Below are 25,504 nucleotides of genomic sequence, written 5' to 3' on the forward strand. Positions count from 1 at the left end.
TTAAGCGAATTAAGATTAAACAAGATAATTTTATCGCAATTAAATGACTCAAAGGATTACGTCAGCAAAATTGTCGTTCGATGTACCTGATATAGTGATTTATAATAATATTTTGAGTATATAATGGTATAAAATACATAAATATAAAGCACGAACGGAAATTCATAATTTAGTAAACGTGTGGAATATATTTTTTCAACCACGTCTATCTGAAAATATCCCCTGTTTTTCTAAAAAACTGTCATAAACTAACCAAACTCTTAAATCTTTAAACAAGATGTATTACCTCCTCAAAAACTTAAAATTAAATTTATTGGACTCATATTACTTTATTATGTATATAAAAAAGTGGATGAAGATATCTATAAATTTCTCTATATATAGATATATACCGTTTATTCAACTTATAAACAAAAATAANTTTCATTTTCATAACAAATAACAAAAACAATTTTTCTTAACATTAACTAAACCACATTCACATTCTAATAATTTTTGACAAAAATATTATACAAACAAAGAACATTGTTTGATTTATAAACATTTCCTTTTTACTTTTTATGTTTATACCCCCCACCCTACTATTCTTTCCTATTATATCCTTTCACTATCTTTTCTTTTCCTTATTTTTTTCAAGATTTGTTTATAAATACCTACTCCCTCTCCCTTTATACCGATCATCTCACTGCACTTATTGAATGTTTTATTCTCCATACCTTCTTCCAATACATGCCTTGAGTTTTCTATTTCAATTCCACAAATCCTACATTTTCTCTCCTCCTCTTTTAACCAGTGTATTTATTTCCATTACATTCATTCCACATTCTAAATCTTGCTATTATCCCTATATCCTTATTCTTAATTAAGGATTTAGGTATTACGTCATCTTGCCAATCTTCCCACATCCGTTCTTTCATCCCTTCTGCATATTTTGAACATTGAATTTTCCTTAGATTAGATCCCCTCTCCTTTTCATTTCTCTATATCTATTCCTTATCATATTACTAATTATTATTAATCGATCAACATCATTAAAGACAGTACAACTGTAGGGATAGATATACAGGGGCAAAAGATTAGTATGCTTAGATTTGCAGACGATGTAGAAGTATTAGCATCTAGCAAGGAGGAGTTAGAAATAGCTTTAAATAAAATGGTAGCGGTATTGACAAAACAGTACTGTATGAAAATAAATGAAAGTAAAACAAAAATACTGGCATGCAAGAGAAGAAAAAGTAGCGAAAGAGCGAATATAAAGATAGGAGACGAAAAATTAGAAGTGGCAGATTTTAGGTATCTAGGAAGTCAGATAAGTCAGGACGGAAGGAGTAGTAGGAATATGAAGCGGGTGTGAGACATGGACAGTGGACGCGGCGGAAAAAAGGTTAGAAGCGTTCGAAATGTGGTGTTACAGGTGAACGATGAGGATACCATGGACAGAGAAGGTTAGAAATCAAGAGGTATTAAAAAGAGTAAGAGAACGGAGGACCATATGGAAGTCAATAAGAAATAGGTAAGATAGGTTGGTAGGACACCTTCTTAGGCATGAAGGTCTAGTCAGAGGCATAATAGAGACAGAAACGGAAGTTAGGGAGGGGTAGAGGTAGACCTAGATTGGATGACTGTTCGCAAATAGTTAAGGATGTGGGTTGTTCTAGTTTTAGGGAAATATGAAGATTAGCTCAGGATAGGAAAGAATGGACGTGCATGTCCAGTCAGTCTTAGGACTGACGACCTTATGATGATATTATTTACATTCAATCCCTTATTTTTCCATTCAATTAGATGTCTGTACGAATTCTGTATACCACGTCGTATTTTTCAAAAGATAATGTCGCCCTTTTATGATTGCATGTAATGAATATCGCTACGTTCGATTGCCAACTCGCCAGTAGTGTGTACGAGTCTATGTATCTGTCTGTCTGTGCATGTATTGACACGTAAATTGTATGTACACGACCTTATGCATGTGTGTGTGTGTGTGTGTACACTTTAGGATTAGTGAACCGTTATATTTTATTAATGATGTAAATCGGCACATATAAGAACAAATTAACAGCTCGCGGTCATTGACCTTAAGTACTTGGTGTCCTCTTTCTGTACCATTTTCTTAGGCGAAGCTTCACTATTTCAGTACACGATCAATTATGTGTACTTACGTAGAAAGTCATTACTTAAATTTCTGTTAATAAGTGTGTTCATACTTTGATGATTATGTTAAGCTTAAAAGAAAAAAACTCGTTTTTAAATCTGTGTCATATTAACAATAATACGTTTTTATACTACTATTTGTTTGCTTGTTATGTATAAATTACGAAAGATTAAGTGGAAAATTTCTCGTTCTTTTATAAAACCATTGACGATCAAACTCACTCGACGGGGATTCCCTACGATGCTAAAGCAACGTTTTAGTTTAGGTAGAGGATCTAATGGAACTATTTTGAAACACCCCCTCCGCCACATAGTCTGCCATGGTTTTATCCTTCGACCCCTCCCCTTAGAACAACTTGGTCTTTTTAACATTTTTGATTTATTAGAAGTAATGTTCTATTCAAGTCCCCTTGATACTTGTCTTACTTGGCTTAAAATATCGGGTTGTTCGGAAAGTCATTTCGTTTTTTTTTTGTGGAAATGAAAGACAATTTTCGTATAATAAACAAATACTTTATTAAATTATATATTGACCGTTCTGGTCCAACACCTTTTGCCATCTTTCTGGTAGTAGCATAATTCCACGCTCANACTACTATTCATGATTGAACAAAACTTTTGGCAGGTACTGTATGAAAAAGTATGTTTAATGAACAACAGTCGAGAGTATAATGAGCTTTTTTCTCCCTACCTACTATTTTGCTAGCGCGCATCCAAGACATTGGAAGGGGCTATCGCTAGAGAAAGTAAGTAAATAAAGTATACAGATATAATTTCCGCAACTGAGAAGGGGCTGGCAAAAACCAATGCTTTAACGAAAGCTATAAGTTACTTAAGAAATACAAATATTTAAATAAAAAGGGAATCATTTTTGAACTCTACTAAAATTTGCCTCATTAGATTCGATAAACAGAGTACCATCACCTTTACTACGATCGAATAAACCTGCGGCAGCAACGGACTTTTTTCGCAATGTAAATCGTATAAATTTACCTTCGACGTGGAGGTCAATTACTAGTCTATTTCTATAATCAAAATACACGAGCTTCACCATCAATCAATCATCACATCAGTTCGTTTTATTCTCAAATCCTTTGAAGAGATTCTGCAGATAAACTGTGGTTGCAAAGAAAATAGATCGAACTGGGTTAAACGTGTATAGATCCTGCGGAACAAGAGCCGACAGTCGCCATGTTGGACGATGCAAATCTATGGTAATGAGGTTTATCAGATCGCAGGAACGTCAAGAGACGTTGGCTGTTTATGTGAGTGGCACACGTGAATTTTGCCGTTTGCGTTTATTAAGCGAAATGGCCGTTGTTATCGATGAATAACACCTGTACTTTCCGCTAAAAATGCTAGCAACCCACCGGGGTGTAAGACCCCGACACCAACGCGACAACTCAGCACCGCACCGATCATGTTGATAGCGCAACGTATGAACAACAAATGAACCTTGTTTCCTGTAAATAATGCAAAAAGGTTTTAAATATTGACTATTGTACACATACATTTAAAAAAGTCATTACATTTAAAACCTTTTCTGTTTCTGTTACGAATATCACACGTAAAAAAGGATTGTAGACATTGTTATAATTGTCAACATTTACTTCAATTATTCATTCATTACACACTTAAATTGTAAGTAAACCATATAAATGCAAATAAAAATTCAAAGAGTCATTAGTAATCGATTCATTAGCTTTCAGCATGCTTTTCAGACATGCCTTTAAATCTGAAAAAGAAATTTTTTAACAAGTAGTTGCTTTAGATTTGTACATTCCGCACACGCAGTCTAATTGTTTTTGCATTAATGGGTCTAGTATTCCAATGAAACACAGACATCTAGCAATAGATATGAACGAACGGTAAATTATGGGCCTAATTATTGGGAACCAGAATTTGGTAAAGCTGTACGTTACACATGTTCAACATAACGGTATGATAATCTATGTGTTTTCAATACACTTTAGATTTGCAAAAGTATCATAATTCATACCAGAACCAACTGTCGCACGACATTCTTTTACTAAAATCCTAGATTACTCGTACAACAAATAAAAATTTACAAAAACAAAGGCGCTAGGATATCTTAAAAAAAAAACTACAGGTAAATAATTATTATAACCGTGCATTCACAAATAATGTGTTGCTCAAATACAGAGAATGACCTACATTATATTCCAATTGAAAACCATTCCATCAAAAAATAAAATAAATAAATGAAAATTGAGATTTCGTTTGAAATACAATGTTTTAATTAACTGTAAAAGTTCTTTTAAAATAAACACCTGTAAAGTGTTTCATCTTTTTTCATTTTTTTTTTAAGAAGAGCAACCAACGGTTGCCATGCAATTCCATTTTGGTAACACTATGTGGGCAGCATAACAGAAAATACCTAGCACATATCGTATGTTTAACACTAGAATAAACATAATACGTAAGTAACGCTAAAATATCAAAAAACCGATAAGTGGTGGTTTATTTATCATCTGTTTGTGAGAAGTGCTGGCATCTTATGCCACAGTTTTAATAATAGAGCAGTCAATAACCTTACGAATCTATTTTAGTTAGACGGTAGCCCTACTTCAAAAATACCTGGCCTTTAGTTACAAAATCTAATAAGCGTCTCTAATTTTTGTATTATAAGGGAAACGTTAGCATTCTTTTGCGTATTTATAAGTATTCTTGTTTTCTCGTTTAATTTTAGTAATAACGACGTTACTTTCGAATAAATTTAACATAAGATTATAACCACTAAAACTATAATCACCAAAGTTATTTTATTCAATTTAAATAAATGATTGAGATAACACATAACTGCTATTTTTAGCATTCATAGGAATAACATTTCTCAAAACAATAAAATTAATAATTAACATATCAAAAAATTTCCTCTCTTTTATCTTTCTTTCGTTTTCTTCTCTTTCTCTTTTATTTTGTTTTTTTTAATTCTCGTTTAATAACTCTCTACCTGATATCCACAAAATTCACAGCTGAAATGTTGTTCCAACTTGAATAGGCCAAGAGCACGCGCCGCACCCGAAATGTCTATTATGGAAGAAGGCAATTTCTAGACACAATAGAGAACGAGGCGTCTAGGGTCCCGCATCAGGATGGAATAGGCACGCGCTAGAAACACTTGTCCGAAACCCTCGGCACGTGTCGGNGTTATTCGCCGGTTCACATCAACTAATGCCTTTATCGCGTCTTTATCAGCTTCAACCGGCCTTCCCGAACGTGGTGCATCTTCGACATCAAAATTGCCGGATCGAAATTTAGCGAACCAGTTCTGGCACTGGCGGACTGTCAACACACCTTCTCCATACACATCAGTCAATTTCTTTCTGGCTTGAAATGTGAAGTTGGGTGCAAAAGAATACAATTAAATCCTCTGTCGGGAAAAAACGAAATGACTTTCCGAACAACCCTATACAACGAATATGATTTTTTTTAAATAATATACGTATGTATACCGAGAAAAACCACGTAGCTCCGGTGTCATACTAATCCCACCCTCCCCCATTACTTCATAACAATCGTACCAGATCGCTCCTCTTCTTTATAAAGCCCTACGGTTGGTTTATTGAAAATTCTTAACTGATGGAAGTAGTGAATGAAAAGTGGAAAGTCATTGAAAATCTGAACAACATACAGATTATATTGGAATAATTAAACTTCACTTATACCTATAAAGGATTATTAATTTAAAGTTGTAACGACAATCCTTTTAATACCCACCAGTTGATCCGTAATACTTTCATTGTTAAATTAGTTAGTAAGGAACAAATAATATCTGTCGTTTAGCGAGTGGTTCTCCCCATAAACATAAAAATTTAGGGAGGGAGCTAAGGGAACATAAACTAGTTTAGTGAAAGTTATCAGGGGAATTGCAGTGGGGTGCGCACATTCTAAAATAACCATAATGCAACGTTCAAGAGTTATATAATTTCTTATTAGGAGAAAAGGAAAACAAAAATCCTTATAGCTTCTAGGATCGCTAGGATTGTTCGTCTGTCTGTCTGTCTGTTAAGACTTATTCTCAGAAACGCGTGGATGTATCGAGTTGAAATTAATATCAAATATTCAGATCTGCCAGGCCTTGGAGCTGTGAAAAAGTCAAACTTCTAAGTTGACGCAATTAAAAAATACGGCCGTTTATTTCGGCTATTTTGTTAATGCTATTTTTTCTGAAAATGTTTAAACAATTAATGACTTGTTAAACACTAAAAGGTTTAATTGGGGAAATTTTATACTAAGAGATGGCATTAAAAGGCGAATTTTATAACTTATGGCATCTTATTAATTAAAAATTAAAAATTTCGTGGCGCTAACTTCGTTTTACTGAAGCAGAACCAACAAAATTTACGCACCACTTAGTTGCCTATGATCATATTTCTCAAATTTCTTGAAGATCGAAACCCGTCAACAGAAGAAGTCCTTGATAATAGTTTTATGGACGTGAGCGTGAGACAAAATTTGTATTCAAAGAACGCTGCATTAGGTTGATAACAATACGTTCGTTGATTCATGCAAAAAAGAAAAAAAAAATAAATGACGCTTGCATTTGAAATACAATCCAATATGGTTACGCTGCCGGTAAAGAACTCGCACGCTGAGCAACAGGTGCTACTCATCGCCGATGACTATCTCCACACTTGACTTTTGTTTTTGCAAATTAAAGAAACTAATGTAAAATTGTATTTGCCCTTATCGGGACGGTTGTGGCCGTAACATTTTCATGGTTCATTGTGTTAGTGTTATATGACCAATTGTGTAGAAGATTATGCCGTTTCAATTAAATTGTTATTACATCTACAGCCCACTAAACTCGAATTTAAATGAACAAGACCTGGGCTAACAATAGAGCTAGAGAGTTATTAATTTCCGAAACGTTATTACCTACTATTTTTTTTTTTCCTTTGTGAACTATTCAGGCCTGTGACACGTAATGGCAATGATGTGTAAATTTGTACTTACTCGACCGGCGGTAATGGCTGACTTTTAAACAGCCGAGAAAAACGCGTGTGACGAGTACACATTGATACTCTGATGCGTACGTAACCTATTTTCGAAAAGTACTCAATGGTTCAGTGAGATAATGCTCGCCTTAGAAGCGAGTTGCGACAGGGCCGCCCAGTTATCATGTAGGAAATATCGAACTTGATGATAAGCCCGAACCTGAGCTATTAGTGGGATGCCAAGTATTGGCTTGTCAATATTAGCCCAAAGTATGGCAAATCTCCAAATGCTAAGGCTTAGTACATTAACTTTTCGCCAAGTTTAATCCAAGCATTGACTTTTCAATATTTGTTCAAAGTTTGGACAATCTTCAAATGCCAAGTCTAAGTACATTAAGTTTTCGCTAAATTCAATACTGGGGCAGCCAAGCATTGGTTTGTCAATGCTTGTCCAAAGTTTAGACAATCTTCAAATGCCAAGTCTAAGTACATTAAGTTTTCGCCAAATCCAATACTACGGCAGTCAAGCATTGGCTTGTCAATGCTTGTCCAAAGTTTGGGCAATCTTCAAATGCCAAGGCTAAGTACATTAACTCTTCGCCAGGTTTAATCCAATACTGAGGCAGCCAAGCATTGGATTTTCAATATTTGTTCAAAGTTTGGACAATCTTCAAATGCCAAGTCTAAGTACATTAAGTTTTCGCCAAATCCAAAACTACAGCAGCCAAGCACTGGTTTTTCAATATTTGTCCAAAGTTTGGGCAATCTTCAAATGCCAAGGCTAAGTACATTAACTTTTCGCCCAGTTTAATCCATGCTTTTCGAAAGCAATCTTCAAATACAAAGTCTGTGTACATTAACTTTTCATCAAGTTTAATCCAATACTGAGGCAGCCAAGCATTGGCTTGTCAATGCTTGTCGAAAGTTTGGGAAATCTTCAAATGCCGAGCTTAAGTACATTAACTTTTCCTCAAGTTTAATCCAATAAAGGAGCAGTCAAGCATTGGCCAATGCTTGTCCAAAATTTGGACAATCTTTAAATGTCAAGGCTAAATCAACAGTCAGCGATGAATGAACTATATACAAATCTTATAACATGTATGGAATGATAAGTAGAATCCATGGACCATGTTAAAGTCGTGTAATCTGGTTGGTTTTTAATCATATCTCACATAAAACTCCAGCGTTTAAAAGTTGATATGCATAACGGCAGTGACTTGGCCTTTTAGATAGCAATGTGTGCGGTGTCAATTGGTAAACTTGATTTGTTTCTTTTTGTCAAAAGTTTTCCTAACATGATGATGGCTTACAGTTGACTAATTTTAAGCAAAAAGAGCGTTGGTTTTCGATCGAAACTAGAATTAGAAGTAGTCGAACTAATGGACTTCAAAATTGTCCATTTATTCTGTCAACCTATTATCCTTGTAAATGTCTTTCCAAATAGCGCCTCCTCTTACGTGGGCTGTTTGACTTTTTTGAATATTTTAAATTTGGATAAATACCTACACAAGGTTCTCTCTAAAAACGACCCCTTAGATTTTCAGTAATGTGCAGTGAATATTCACCAATTTTCACCGTTACTACTTTGTTGTTTATCCATTTACACGACAGATTCCATAATCGAGTCCGTCCAAAAATGAAAATTATCAAAAAAGAAAAGAGAAAGGAATTATCATTGAAAAGAATAATGAAATAAATATCACCCTAAAATTAGAAAAATTTTTATCTGATGCAAATTTATACATATGGTGCATCTGAGGATAATAAAAAATAGCATTTAGTTTCAGACAGTATTCTAATTAAAAGTAGGTAAATAATTCTATCAAAAGATCCATATTATGCACTATAATAAACTGTTCTGTTCATATGTGGGTACATACTTACCTACATAAGTAGATATTATTGTGGCTGACGGTTAGTGAGAGTAAATGAACACGGTATAGCGAGTGTATACGAATGTAATTCCGTAATCAAAAAGTGAAACGGCGGACGAGGAATCAGACGAGTTCTCCGGCGTATAATTTAATTCTATTGAGTCGGAAATTGGCGACTTGTTGCATGCTGACAAATTTAGCGCACAACTTCCCAACTGGCTTTCTTTTCCTTTCTTCCTTCCTCCTTCTTTCATTCTATCGCGTTGGATCGCTACGTTTCGCCTTTGAATCCATCCGGATCTCGTCTTCTCGTCCTTGTAAAGCACAGTGGTACGAATTAGTAATAATAATAAGGTAAGTGTCTAGATGATGGNAATACAATGTTTTAATTAACTGTAAAAGTTCTTTTAAAATAAACACCTGTAAAGTGTTTCATCTTTTTTCATTTTTTTTTTAAGAAGAGCAACCAACGGTTGCCATGCAATTCCATTTTGGTAACACTATGTGGGCAGCATAACAGAAAATACCTAGCACATATCGTATGTTTAACACTAGAATAAACATAATACGTAAGTAACGCTAAAATATCAAAAAACCGATAAGTGGTGGTTTATTTATCATCTGTTTGTGAGAAGTGCTGGCATCTTATGCCACAGTTTTAATAATAGAGCAGTCAATAACCTTACGAATCTATTTTAGTTAGACGGTAGCCCTACTTCAAAAATACCTGGCCTTTAGTTACAAAATCTAATAAGCGTCTCTAATTTTTGTATTATAAGGGAAACGTTAGCATTCTTTTGCGTATTTATAAGTATTCTTGTTTTCTCGTTTAATTTTAGTAATAACGACGTTACTTTCGAATAAATTTAACATAAGATTATAACCACTAAAACTATAATCACCAAAGTTATTTTATTCAATTTAAATAAATGATTGAGATAACACATAACTGCTATTTTTAGCATTCATAGGAATAACATTTCTCAAAACAATAAAATTAATAATTAACATATCAAAAAATTTCCTCTCTTTTATCTTTCTTTCGTTTTCTTCTCTTTCTCTTTTATTTTGTTTTTTTTAATTCTCGTTTAATAACTCTCTACCTGATATCCACAAAATTCACAGCTGAAATGTTGTTCCAACTTGAATAGGCCAAGAGCACGCGCCGCACCCGAAATGTCTATTATGGAAGAAGGCAATTTCTAGACACAATAGAGAACGAGGCGTCTAGGGTCCCGCATCAGGATGGAATAGGCACGCGCTAGAAACACTTGTCCGAAACCCTCGGCACGTGTCGGACAGGTCCCGTTGGGGAATGAATGATCTACAGGTACAGGTGATTATCAAGTGCGGCAGGGGTCCGGTCGTTTTATATTTACAAAAACTAATCCACCACTTTATTTGATGTCAACAAACAAACAAGTGGAAAGTAATGAATGGCCAGAACCAATTGACCAACCGAAAATGACAGAACGAAATTGAAAAGAAAGTCATTAATTAGAAAGATGCAAAGGTAGAGGCATATTCTTGTATAAGAGAATAAAACAAAAATTGCAGCGCGTATCACCACCTACATAACTGCGCCGTGGATTCAATTCGACAAGTCGATATCATTTTTTGAAAAAGGCCTTGTCAAAATCTAATGGATCACACAATTTGTGGGAAATTCACGTTCACCCACTATGTCGGTTATAATTATTGATGGTTGTAAATTTCTTCTAAAAATCGTCGCCCCATATTGATTCTACGCTCGAGATGAAGTTTACCCTTAATCCGCGCCAAGAAATGTTTCACATCACAAAAATTGTTCCCAACAGTTTAAAAGCGTTTATTATGCTAGTACATATAACTAACTGGTTTTTCTTTCTGTGATTTTTACCCTGCCGTCAAATTATACACAAAGAGGCATTTTTGAAGAACCAGTCTTTAAAAAAAAAATATTTGATTTGATCTATTATAAGTTTGAACTAGTCGATCGCGAATTATTATAATGAACCATAAGAATAATACTTGGAAATATTGTATAATTACTTAAGAAAATGATAAGAATAAATAGAATAATTCATCTCGTAGATCCTACACATTATGTACGCACAACCGTATATTGTAACGGTAACTCATCTTTTAAAAGTAAATCCAATTTAGTCGTCCTGGAATCTGTTACCTACCATTATTAGTCTGCAGATGTATGTAACTGATAAACCAGTTGCATTGTGCCTGAATTAATGTCCTTAATATAGTGTGGATCCCCGAATTAATTTCGTTAAGTTGGAAGAGATTTACCGACCTGATCAGACAGGTAGGGCGAATTTAAATGTGAATAGAAAACAATCGCATTCAGCATTCTTTAACGTATCACGTATAAAAAGCAACTTTAACGGTTTTAAACTTCGTCGGTACAAGTATTCACAGTTGTTGGTTTCTTCTATATTAATTTAAATACCTTTTAATGTAAATAAATACCTGATATCCTAATTTACACTAAATTATCTCTGAGAAAATTTACAACTATGAAAATAAATTTAAAAAATTTTGTAAATGTGTCGTAGTACCACAATATTGAATACCAATTAAAAAAAAAAGCACGGTGATGTAGCCTAAGATAATTTTCTGAGTAATTTAGGTATAATTAAATGAAAATTAATGAAGGATGATTAATAACTGAAGGACTTACTGTGAACAAGGGTTGGATACGTAGTACTTCAAACAGAGGCATGGAAGTTTCTTATAACTAAAGCGGAATTCTTACCTGAAACAAAAGAAACAAATGATTAGATTGATTATTACAAAGCAATGTGGTGTCCATGTTATCGGAAATGTACGAAATCTAGGAATTGTATACAATTCCGAGGCTATTTAGCAAATGTATAAAATATTGTTTCAAAGATTTTTTTTAATACATACATCTCCTAGGAATTGTATGAATTTACTATATTGAACTAGGAAATGTACAAAACTAATGCTTTCTGTGAATACAATGAATACCCTCCCCTCGCTCCGCTATCACCGCGTACCCATCGACATCTTGAATGTAATACATTTCCGATTGCTATTTAGGAAATGTATAGATTTCCTAGGAAATGTGTCTAATATAATTTATTTCACACATTTCCGGACGATTTTAGGAATTATATACATTTCCTAGGAATTGTATACAATTACGGATTACCCACATTTCCTTTAACCTCCACTATGAATTACTAATCACGTAATATTTCAATGATCCACAATTTGTCGAAAAATATGAGTTGATTTTGATAAGAGCATTAATTTAGTAAAATACTATATCTAGCAGAGTAAATACTTTAAAAAGACGTTTTCCACTCCACTATCTTGAATTGATTCCATTTTGGATTTATGAAGTGTTCTAACGTTAATAAAACAATTGTATTTTAAGGCAAAATAATTGAATTTCTCATCGCTTACTGGCTGAAGTAGATTGAATTGGTAACGAAGAAGTATTTGAGACATTAGATTTATGCGGTTGTAAGAACCGTGAGTGACGTGGGGTTACACCCAAGAGGCCCGCAGCTGTCGCGTACTAATGCCGTGCACATAGTTCTGGTGCCAAAGGCATTTGCACTGGGCAATTGTCAACCCGTAAATCCTCCACTGGCAGCCTGTCTGTTATGTACTCGTCGCTTTCTGTACACAGAAGAGAAAGAGAAAAAAGAAAAGACTGCAGAATTTACATATTGCACAGTGCTAACAAATTACTAAAGAATGGTCAAAATGAAATGCGTAAATGTGGTCAGTATCAAAATATTTTTGACTTAATACAATGCATAAAAGAACTAGAGAATTAGCAATATAAAACTTATCATTTTTGGAATTTCACTGTTTCTGTTGGAAGGGGCATAAATACAATCTTGCTTTAATAATGTAATATTACCGAACCCAGTTGATGAGACAAATTTTTGATGTTCTATTTATTCTTTCCGGGCCGTTGACACTAACATTTTAGCACGAAAAGGAAATTAGCGAGATCACATGACCGGAATTGGTGTAGCTCTGATCTTGGAGATCGCCACTATTCGGTGATTGGGGCTTGTACCTAGGGTTGCCACCCGTACTTTATTATAAAGTATTGTACTCTATTTCGACTGTGCGTACGTTATAGTTTACAAGACACATAAAGTACGCAAAAATACTTTATTTAAGGCCTTAAGTAAACATCGTAATTTGGTAAGCGATTATTCGAAATTCAGAGTATTTTTACATCAATAATATTGCACAGAAAAATGGCAAGGCATATTTACGAAACAACCTGATTTCCCAAATCTGTTCAAAGTAGTGTCACTTTTGCTGTCCGTTCCGTTCCACTTCAAGCATTTACAGAAAGAGTATTCTCTGTTATGAACGCAAAGTGGCGGGCGACAGGAATAAAGCTTCATTAAAACAAATTAAAAATGAACTTTTAGTTTACTTAAATCTTTGTTTGCCATATTTAGAGGCTGTTAATGTATTTAAGAGCGACAGCAATTTGTTACTGGCTGCTAGGTGTAAAAAAAATATGTTTTTAAAAACAAAAGATAAAATACTTTATATTTATGCTGAGTACTTCTTTTTGAACCATTTAGTCGAGAAATACTTTATGTATAGCCTAAAAAGGTGGCAACCCTACTTGTACCGTACCCCCGCTAAAGAAGCAGCGTACGTAATCGAAAACATTGTTTAAATAAATACACAATTATTATCATGTGTATATATATACTGGCTATTTATATATTTTACATCTCATTTAACATTAATAACGAATTAATCAGTGTCGAAGCTTTTATCAAAGAATATATTTGTACTTTGCATCATTTCGATTACATTGTAGGATACTGTGCGACGGGAGCGTCACAATGAGGCATCGCCAACGTACAACGATGACTCAGACATCTAGTCTGCAGAGGCGTCGCGACGCTACGGCTACGTCTCTATGTCGTCGTGCAGTAGTGTACATTTGTGCTTTACGAAGCTTCCCTTTCCTGCTGTGTTAGATTTATACGAGTGACATTTTGTCTCTGTAAATTATTAGAGTCCGAAGAAAAAACCGACGTGGAGCCAAAATGCAAAGACAATGTTATACTTATTCATGTATCACTTTTGAAAATCTAAAAGAATATATATGTAATCCTTATTTGCCTTTTTATTGATGTTCACTGTTTTCCCAAACCGATTGCTTACTTTTGTTAGTGATTTTTCCGTCAGAATGAATCTCATTGCTTACTAACCGATCCTGTGCTATTAGACAGGGTCAGAAATAACGAAGACCACCAAAATAACTCTTCAGCCAGTACAAGGGAAATAATTAAGTGTTTCAACCCCATCTTCTTGAATGATACTTACTATAAACTCGTAGTGAACCAAAAGAACAGCAAAAAGATTAATAAAGGGAATATTTGATGGAAAAAGGAAAATAACTAAATGTATTTTCCAAGAAGACCCGCATTGAGAAAGATATCAGAGGAAAAAAAATTCTTCAATCTCTCAGAAGTTGTGGAAATCAGACAAGATCGTAAAACCGATTGGTGTATAGAGAAAGTTTTATTTAATAAATAAAACCAAAGGTATACCTACGTTTGAGATATAACGTATAAAGATTATAATTATTATTTTATTGACCAGCAATCGCCCATAAAGTCCATAAAAGTACTTATTAGAAAACTGGAAATTCGTAAATTACATCCACACATTATTTTAAAACAAGTTAAAGATGTGTGAGGTAATTAATTAGATGCAAGTGGGTTACGTGTTTCGTTAAGGTGGCATTTCAATTACAAGTTTTCCAAACAATTTACTTTCTGCTTAAATTTTATCAAATGATCTTTTCACGGTGATTAAAATCAAATAAAAATTTTGACCAATTACGTACGATCCAATATGATATTCACATATTAAACGTGAAATTAGATCTGTTGTCTTTTTATGGTAACTACAACTGGGTCAGATCACCTAGAGAGTATTTGCATCTTTTGTATGGAAATAGAGTCAAAATCTGTTATAACGACACCGAAGGGACTACTCATATTTGGTCGTAAAAACCGAAAGTCGTAATAGCCGTTATTATTAAGTACTTAATACCTATTATTGAAAGTATGATTAATATATTCATAAATAAATTAAAACTACATTTTATTTATTTTACATAAAAGGTATTAGTATTATAAAAAGACATTACGCACATATAATTATAATTTTTCTATATTAATAAAACCTGGAATTTTAGTCTGTTTGGAACACTTCTGTCGTGCGTACAGACTTTGTAGTTCACGTTTAATTTTAATTAATGTATCATCATAATTTCTCTGCATATGAAGCTGTTCATTAGAATAAAAAACAATTTTTCGTAATACACTGACAGCATTGAGACCATCATTCAAAGTTGGCACTGTAAATTGTTCTTCAATCTCTTCCTGTTCGTCATTTTCCTCTTGTACTTCTTATGCAATATCATCTGGTAGCTGGTGCACAAATTGAAATAGAGTTATCTGCATCAATAAACTCCTTAGCTTCAGTAGCAGATATTCTGAGAATTACAATAGACCCTAAACTAATGGTCATTTACTGTACCAGATGTGGATACTGTTACCTATTCAAGTGTTTACAATACAGCTGGTCGTTCTAACAGATATAATTCTCCGAAAATATCAGTTAAATGTAGTCGCTTAAAGAGATATGTCGTAATAAGCAATGTCGTGTTTTTTATAAGGCGGTCTAACAGAATTAAGCCGGGACCTATGATTTTGGTCAATATAACCGGTATGTTGTTCCAAACGATGTCGTAGTAAACGGTTTTGACTGTACGTTTAAACAACCGCTGTATTTCTGAAGTTAAACTGGGTAAAGTACTTTTATTTTTACACAGTCGCCGCCAGTTTTATTTCCACGTTCCACCCTAATTTGGCTCAGATGCATTCGAAAAGCAAAATAGCATGGGAACCGACCGATTCTACCTTTTTACGTAATACATTTTTCGTTTCAGAAGAAGCTGTTCGACTACATCTCCCCTTCTGGTGAGAGGATCTCGAAATCTTGACCGGTTTAGTTTACTTATTAATAAATGTACTCTCCTCCGACATTCGAGCGGTCGGTAAAAGCAAAAAGGGATCTCCGTCAAGGATCCATCCCCTTTCCCTCTTCATTTATACACACAACTTTATATTGTGTACGACCAAAGCCAAATCGTACACGCAGCAACCATGGGGTTATCGCACCAAAGCGTTGAGAAGCTGTGAACAGGGGAAACATTTCCGCTGGGGTCGTTTTCTGTATTATGTCTCACTTGCGAAAAGGCTCCGCAAACATTCTAAATGCATCTCTGCGTTTAAAAAGCAAAAAGATGCACATAACCATTAAGGATACTACCATGCACCCATGACTGTCCTGTTGTTGTTACATTAAGAGACGCCTTCAAACTGAATAAATCAATAAATACTACCCGCACACAGTACATATAACGTACACAAAAGTACTCTCATATATGTAGGCAGGTAGGTGTCTTTACAGCCGACTTTTAAAGTAATAAAGCAAAGTGCCACTTAGATTTTATCGCAAAGGGTTTGTTCGGGGTAGTTAAAAGTATCATAAAGGATTAGGAAAATGAGTTTTAAAACAACCCACGTTTTTTTTTTTTTAATGAAAACCTACTTACTTTATCACGAACGTATGCAAAGTAAAACATGAAACATTTTATGTCTTTTCACAATCGTTTGAAAAGACATGTATTTTTCGAAAATCTAGATGGAAATAGGAGCATTTTTAAAGTAATGGCAGCCGTCAAAATAAATACAAATAAAAACAGAGTAACGGCGAAACATTGAGCCATAAGGAAATAGACACCAAAGTGTTACTTAAATCCTTAGCAAACAAACGTTGTAAAGTTCAATTTTATTGCTGGAAACAAAGTTAAGACAAGTGCCATATAAAGAAACAATCTTCCTACACTTTCTAGATAAATTACATACATATTACGGTATTACGACTTAAAGTGCTTGCTTGGGTAGTTCAAGAAATACTTGAAAATATAGTGTATAAACTTAAATTTTTCTCTTTAAAAATTAATTTATTACGAACTTTAATGTTCACTCGGTTTACAAACTAGCATTAATGGATGAAATGCAAACCATAAGAAATCTTTTGGCTAATGTAGAACCTTTTTCATGAACTCGTTATTATATTTTTCATTAGAAATAATTTTCTAAGCAAATCCACAAAAAAGACTATAGCGAATAAATCCCGTTGCTTTCAATTTAGTCAGCTTTTGGTTGTTATTGTGTTCAGACAAACATATATGAATGAAGTCAAGTACATATTTGAAGTCAGTTAGCGTCAATAACAATTCACCTCAAAACGTGCGATAAAAATCAGTTTGACAGTAAAACCTGCAAACAATACGGGAGAAATTTTCAACCCCTGATAAAACTAACGAGAAAACGCGTTTGTACAAAGGGGATAAAATTTGCACCCTACTGACGCTTGCGGCTGCTTCTTATTCACTGTTTTTCTCAAGCTCAAAATAACCGACACTACCTATAGTTTCATAAATATAATTGTGAACGAATTTAAACCGTTAGTGAGAGTGGATTTACAAAAGGCTTCAAATACATTTAAACGGTTTTTTTTTTTGAGTTGGTACCTCTAGATTATAATATAAGGTAATCATATGCAATTTGTTCAATGAATAGTTATATAAATTTAGACATTTGCATCAAAAACCTTTAAGGAATTTGGCATCAATTTCCTTTTCCATATTTTTAGTAGTCAACAACACACGTTTTTCAGAGATTCAGAAATTCAACAAAAAAATACAAATTACTGCCAAGCCATGTTATATTTTTATGTGCCCTGGTATTTTTAACTGCGTCTATTCTATTTTAAATTCGAAAACGCGTCGTATTTGCAGATACGTATTCAGTGATGGCATTTTTGTTATAAACAACTGCTCTCCATGAAAATCTGTACTTTATTATTTTGGCTTAAGCAAAAAAGTGAAACAATAACTAATATTCGAGAAAAACCTACCTAAATTATTAAACCGCAACAGTTTCAGTTTTACAAAAATTTATGTCTGTAATCTATTACCTACATTAGAAAGCTTTAGAAATATTTTCACGTGACGCACTTTTTTTAATTACCAGAATAGTGCCTACAATAAAATAAATCACTATGAATGATATTTAAAAAGTTTTCGTACCTGGAATGACTAACAGTTATTATAAATGGCATCGAAACTGCTGCCCATTAGACAGGCAATTTTACAATACAATGCCAAAAGTTTACTTGGCCGATGACCGAGCCATGTATTTGAGCCAGCAAATAAATCACCAGCCATTTCACACTCACTTAACAATTGTCTTGCGAGAAATTTAGACTGGAACTTTTCATTTGTACAATTGAGATATATCTTTTTAACGGTATCATTAGATTCTATTACTGCTACTGCGCCGTTAAACTGTTTCAATTACATATTTCATTTACTGAAACAGAAAAAGACTGCACACTTTCTATAAACACTAGGATGTGTTTAAAGAAAGGACTGCGCTAAATTCTTACGGAAGAAAACTATCCGTCAAACTGTCTAAAACTTTGAATTCTGGCAGTTTTCGACTTGTAGATCAAAAGTATCAACGGAAGTCGTGAAAAGTCATCTTTGTCATCAATGGTGTCAGTGACTTTTATATTTACCTGGTTGTGGAATGTTCGTACACAATAGGACAATTGAACCCACCCCATTAAAAGTATACGACAATTAAATGTACCATCGGTAGTTAGATTTATATATGTATATACGAGGGTGGATTGATAAGTTTCCGGCCTAACCAAGAGATGACGCCACTAGGCCTACCTTGAGGTGACATTCTATAGTACCATCCTTGGATAGCTTGTAGCTATAGTTTCAGCCCGATCTCCTTGCTAGTGTAGGTTTGACAGCACGCTGAACAAGACGCCTCTGTGGTTTTCGTAAAAATGGAAAAGCAGGAAAATCGTGCTGTCATCAAATACTTTTATTTGAAGGGGTTAACGCCGAAGGAAATTAAAAAAGAGATGGACTCAACACTGGGGACATCCTCCCCGTCATATTCAACCGTTAAGCAGTGGGTTTCCGAGTTTAAAAAGGGTCGTGTGAGCACCTCTGATGGGCCTCGCTCAGGACGCCCCGTTGAGGTCACAACTCCAGATATGATCGAAAAAATTCATCAAATAGTGCTGGGAGACCGCAGATTGAAAGTGCGTGAGATAGCTGAGACCTGTAAGATGTCATATGAACGTGTGCAACATATTTTGCACCAACATTTGCATATGGAAAAGCTCTGTGCAAGATGGGTGCCGCGTTTGCTAACAGTCGACCAAAAATTGATTCGAAAAAACATTTCTACCGCAAATTTGTCATTGTATAAGCGTAATCCAAGCGAATTTTTGCGTCGATTCGTAACCGTTGACGAAACGTGGGTCCACCACTACACTCCTGAAACCAAAGAACAGTCTAAACAGTGGATTGGACCAGGGGAACCAACTCCAAAGAAGGCAAAAACAATTTTTTCGGCGAACAAGGTTATGGCTACTGTTTTTTGGGATGCAAGAGGTATTATATACATTGATTACCTTGCAAAGGGTAATACTATCACTGGTCAATACTACGCAGACTTATTGCAACGTTTGAGCCACGAGGTGAAAATTAAACGACCTCATCTGGCGAAGAAAAAAATCTTGTTTCATCACGATAACGCACCAGCGCACACGTCAATCGTTGCGACGGCTAAAATCAACGATCTAAAGTTTGAATTGATGCCGCACCCTCCTTACTCTCCAGACCTAGCCCCGAGTGACTATTTTCTGTTCCCTAATCTCAAAAAATGGCTTGGCGGTAAGAGATTTGCGGACAATGAAGAAGTAATCGAAGCTGTAAATGGTTATTTTGAGGAGCTTGACGAATCAGTCTATAGAGATGGCATTAATAGACTGGAACACCGCTATGAGAAATGTATCAGCCTTGGAGGAGATTATGTTGAGAAATAAAAAAAAAAAATTTTTAAAAACCTTGTTTTTCTTGGTCAGGCCGGAAACTTATCAATCCACCCTCGTAGTTCTTTACATCAACAACATAGGTATTTGTTACCGGTTATATTTCTATTGTTAAAATTGTAGTTGGTAGGGAAATCAGAGGTGTAATTATTATCCTTTTAATATTAAGAATTCAGTGCAACAATCTCCCTGAAAGCAACTAGTTATAATTGTAAATGTTCATGGTTCTTTCTTGTATAATACACTTTTAAAGTTTCAAAGTGTTTCAATTTATTCACATAGGAGAAAAAATTGATGAAAGTGATTATTCGAAAACAATTGACTTCATCCAACAGTCCCAATTATACTTGAACGTATGGTATTCAATACGTATAATAGGTAAAATTGTAGGTAGGTACGTCGGAAGTCCTTGCGGAAGGGACCAAATTTCAAGAACATGAGTTTTTACGACTCAGTCTCTATTGATACTTTTGGTCTATAAGTCGAGAACAACTAGAACCCAAAGTTTCAAAAAGTGTTTGACAGAGCGTCATTTTCCATAATAATCTGGCTAGGCCTTTTTATTGAAACGTATTATCACTCAAAGATTCGAGTATAAAATGTCTTTTTAATTCAAATTTCTAATTTTCTTCGGAAAAATCAATCAGTGAAAACAGTCAATTTACAACAACAAATGATAACGTTTACAAGGAGAAAATTGATTAGCTTTTAGAACTTTTTCTTCAATTCCAAAGTGGATTATAATACAAAAAAAAAAATGTTGGAGAAGAGGCTCAATGTTGAATGCAAGAGAAATAAAATTGTGGTAGTATTGTTCGTTGTTTAAACGGTCGGATGCGAATGGGCGTAATGTTCACTTCCGTAATTAAAAACATTTTGTTACCGCGCTGCGGAAAGCACTGTCTCGAGAAGTGCCGAAATAAATCCGCTCTAATTCTGTAAACGAAAAGCCGCGTCATGTAATATGATAACGACTTCCTTTATAGGGAATTTTATCGGTATGTGTGCAAGCGGCCGCGCTTTAAAAGTTTACGCCACGGCAAATTGTGCAGTCGATAGAAATTAAATTTCTCCGCTACTGCCTGCTTGCTTGTTTGCTTGATGCACGACGCCATCGACGACGACGACGCTCCGCTGCGACGCCCTTACACTATCCGCGCAATGCTATTTATTCCGCAACAATAAGATTCCGACATCCACTTCGCTCACGGATGTGCTCGTATAACAAAATAGCAGATTGACGGTTAGATAAATGGACCTGTTCCGGTCATCTTATAAACTAAAGCAGTTAAGTCTGAAGATACGCCTTATCGTTGAGAATAAAGTTTTAGCACGCAACGGAAGTTGCGCGCGCACATGTAACAAAAATACGACAATATCAAATTCGCAGCGCGGTTGTCTAGTTTCGTGGTATCAGACGAGGTGACTCTGGTTTCAATGGTGCAGGTGTTTACTGATTAAGGTTAATTCGCACCCCGTCTTGTAGGATATCACACAACGGTAACTTTACATTAAACCTTTATACGTACCTTATAAAAAATTATAGGCTTGAATTGAACCAAGATGGGGTTCCAGAGTATTTTCGAGAAAATATATGGATTCTCGACTTATTATGATTATGATGCATAAATAGGTAAAATTTGTTTAATTGTTTATATGTAGGAGATGATCTCTGCAACCACTAAATCGATTCTTCGACTGATAGAAAGATACACCCATCTAGACTATGTCACAGCTATTACCACATACTATGTGTAACCGTACGACGACATTTCAATAGACTCAAAACATCCAAGAGATTTTAATTAAAAATGCCAACCGAGGGACAATATCCTGGATATAGAAACTAGGCCATCAATTTACAATTCAAAGCATTTAAGTTCTAAAGCTTTATCATGATATATTTTATTCCTTTTTTGGTCACTTAACAATAGATTGATGATAGTGCAAAAAGCAAAGAAAGATCAAGCATCTTTAAAGTGTAATATTTAATTAGTTACAAATATAAGGTATTATAAGACACATAAATACAATTCACAATCACATTTTAAATGGTGTATACACATATCTATGTACAATGAGTGGGCCAGCTAAGAAGTTTCATTCTTTTAGTAGACATTTTAATAGTCAGTTAATTCCAAAATACATAAAAATGTTCATATATTTTTTTACGATTTTTCTTCTAATTATTACGTTGAGAAAATGCACGATGAATATTTTTCCGCTATAGCATCTGTATATGTGTTATCATTACGAACTTGCCTACGCTAGAACTGTAGATACATGATGTAGAATATTAATATAATATAGTGCTTCTGTTTACATTATTATTACATCTCATTCTCACTACTCTTGAGAAGAAATTGATCACATAAATGAAACTATAAAAAAAATGCATTTTCTGACGAATATTATTTTCCCCAATTGAATTATCATGTAATTATAATAAACACTCTAAATTCTCAAGAAAATTAATTAAATTCCTGGACTATTTCACAAACATGAAATCGCGACCTAAATTTTCTAGATTCCAAACAATTGAAAATACACTTTAATTAATGTCAATTATTTAAGCTGTTTCTTTTCTAATAATGAATATTTTTGTTAAAAGTGTTCGTTATAGGTGTGATTATTCTTCTAATTGTTGTTATTAGCAGGTTTATGCAAAAAGTAGACATTTTAAGGGTAAAAAGTAATTCAGAAAAGCCCCTTTTTCAATGCTTGAAACAAATAGGTCCCTATTACATTACCACTGCGGATATTAGTTGCACAATATCGTTTCAAAACGAGAAGCAGTGTAATGGAGCCATACACACACGTATTCTTTTACATTTAAAGAAGGCGTTTGAAATTATTTATAAGCGATGGATAGTTCCATAAATTTAACGGATCCAGGCTATCCTCACATGCAACCGTACGAATTTGCGTAATGTATGGGATCACCGGGAATACTTTACTGCTGAGAATTTGTCACTCCTGTAGAATTAAAAATAGTGGATTCCTAGCAGTCGTGGCACGACTACACGTTGGCAGTGCTGGTTTAATATAGCGGGGTTATAAAACTTCCTGAAATATTAGCTTCAGACGTAAATAAAGCTGCTACAGCCGTGGCTGTTTCTGGCCTGATTTTTGTTCTGTTCAGGTGGGCTCTATTGGTTTTCACTTCGCGAACGTGTACGCCTTTGATTTATATAATTATTAAACACGTGTCCAAACACGTAAGCAAACTCATGATCACTGCGATCAACATCTTCCATAAAGTTAGCAACGTGAAAGGAATAAACGAAAAAATTACAAGTCATTTTTGTTAAAATAAATTCTAAGTATCATACATTATATGTACTCATCAGCACATTTGTAATTAGAAAAAAATGAATAACTACTGACATAAAACAAAATCAAAACGTTTAAGATTTGTTTCTGTGAACAATTGTTCTGAACAAAAAAAAACAGATTCGAACGATTTGATTGGCAATCATACTTTTCAATTGAGAATTTTGATTCGATGAATAATTAATTTTATTAATAATCAATTTGTACCTGATGCTCATGAAATTTCGTTTTTTGAAACATAGAAGCGCTTAATTTTTTTAGTTTAGTACCACCCACTGCTAAATTTTATACGCAACATGTATTTCATTTTGCGATAGATTACATGGTACCTTACACGCATTTGATTGAATGATTTCTTTGACAAGTAGTTAATTATTTCATTAACTGTGTAATCATTTACAACACACAGGTAAAGTAAAGACAATTCATTTTCCTTTGATAGATAAGTACATTCTAATTTTCTTCGTGAATGCTGCAGCAGCTAAGTATCAAGTTGCTCGCATACAAAACGTGTCTTTTTTTGTATCTGTAAAAGTGTGTTGGGACAACGGAAATTGTAAGGCCATTCAAGTGGCCCCAGATCGTGAAAGGTAAGTTCCGGGTTAAGTTTATTCACCGTGCTCCATAATTAGGGCACCATCGCTACATTCGTCAAGTCTCCGACAGATGGAAAGATACCTATTTTCAGAACTGGAATCACCTGCGAGTATTCGTGGAACACGATATGCAAGAAGTAATAATGTTCGGTTAGCGCTTAAAATAGCCACTTTGTGTCTAACTGCAATAATAATGTTAAACGACAAAATGCATTATAGACTTGCTTTTCTTTCGTTGGCGCAATGTACTGTCGAGGCGATATTTTATTCCACAACATTTGTTATGTTTTATTATGGCATATTAGAAATCAAGCAATACATTTTAATGCGAATTTGCAAAAAAAGTATAGGGTAATTATAAAAATTTATAGGTTCTCGTGAACTCTCTGGACTACAAAATATATATAAAAATTTCTCTTTCTCACACCAATTGTAAGAACTATGTTCAGCGCTGCCAACACATACATAGGTATAAACACGACACACATACGACTTCAAATGAAAAAGAATTGCGAGAAGGTTCCAGTGATATTTTCCAGAAAACTACGAGAATATTCCATGACTATGTAAATACAAGGAAGGTAAATAATCGAAGTTAGTCGGCATTTTCAATTGAAAGATCAAAATATACAACCTGTGATTATTTCAGAATTACTATCGAAGACTGGATGCAAAATGCGCAATTAAATGAAACAATTAAACAGTAGCCTATTTTTTGTAAAATTGAACTCTAAATACCCATTATAGATAGTAAATTTCCCATGATTACTAAAAAAAATAAAGGAATTTATTGATATTCTGGATTCCAGGATTTGGCACCCTATTTAGTATTGAATATTTCGATTATTATCAATCAACACCGACAAGATTAACTAAGAACCATCAATACTGTTACATAGCTACTACTTTTGGTTAGATTTTATTGAATGCTTTGTATATAAATAAGTTTTACGTATTTAAGTTCTTAAATGAACATAACGCAAAATTTCAAGCAATTAATTTAAGTAAGATATTACTACATCATCATCATAAGGTCATCAGTCCTAAGGCTGGTTGGACACGCACCTCCTGAGCTAATCTTCGCATTTCGCTAAAACTAGAACAACCCACATCTTTAACTATTTGCGAACAGTAATCTAATCTAGGTCTACCTCTACCCCTCCTAACTTCCGTTTCTGCCTCTAATATGTCTCTGACTAAACCTTCATGCCTGAGAAGGTGTCCTACTAACCTATCTCGCCCATTTCTTATTGACTTTCATAGAGTCCTCTGTTCTTTCTAATGCCTCTTCATTTCTAAATCTTCTCTTATCCACGGTATCCTCATCATTCGCCTATTTTAAAAGCTTCAGGTCAAATATGAACAAAAAGAAAAATACCGCATTATTCCCTTCTAATAAATGACACTGCTAGCTGTCAACCACCCTTCTTCAAACTGAATAAACGAAACATTTGCTATTTTACATATTGTGCTCATAGCAAGCTCGTTAATCAAACGGATAGGATGTTATCATTTGCCATGGGAGGCTGCCACCTTTCATTTTCAATTTAAATTGTATTCACCGTTGATACCTTCG

The sequence above is a fragment of the Agrilus planipennis genome, unplaced genomic scaffold, assembly GCF_000699045.2.
Source record: "Agrilus planipennis isolate EAB-ADULT unplaced genomic scaffold, Apla_2.0 scaffold93, whole genome shotgun sequence".
NCBI classification, from domain to species: Eukaryota; Metazoa; Arthropoda; class Insecta; order Coleoptera; family Buprestidae; genus Agrilus; species Agrilus planipennis.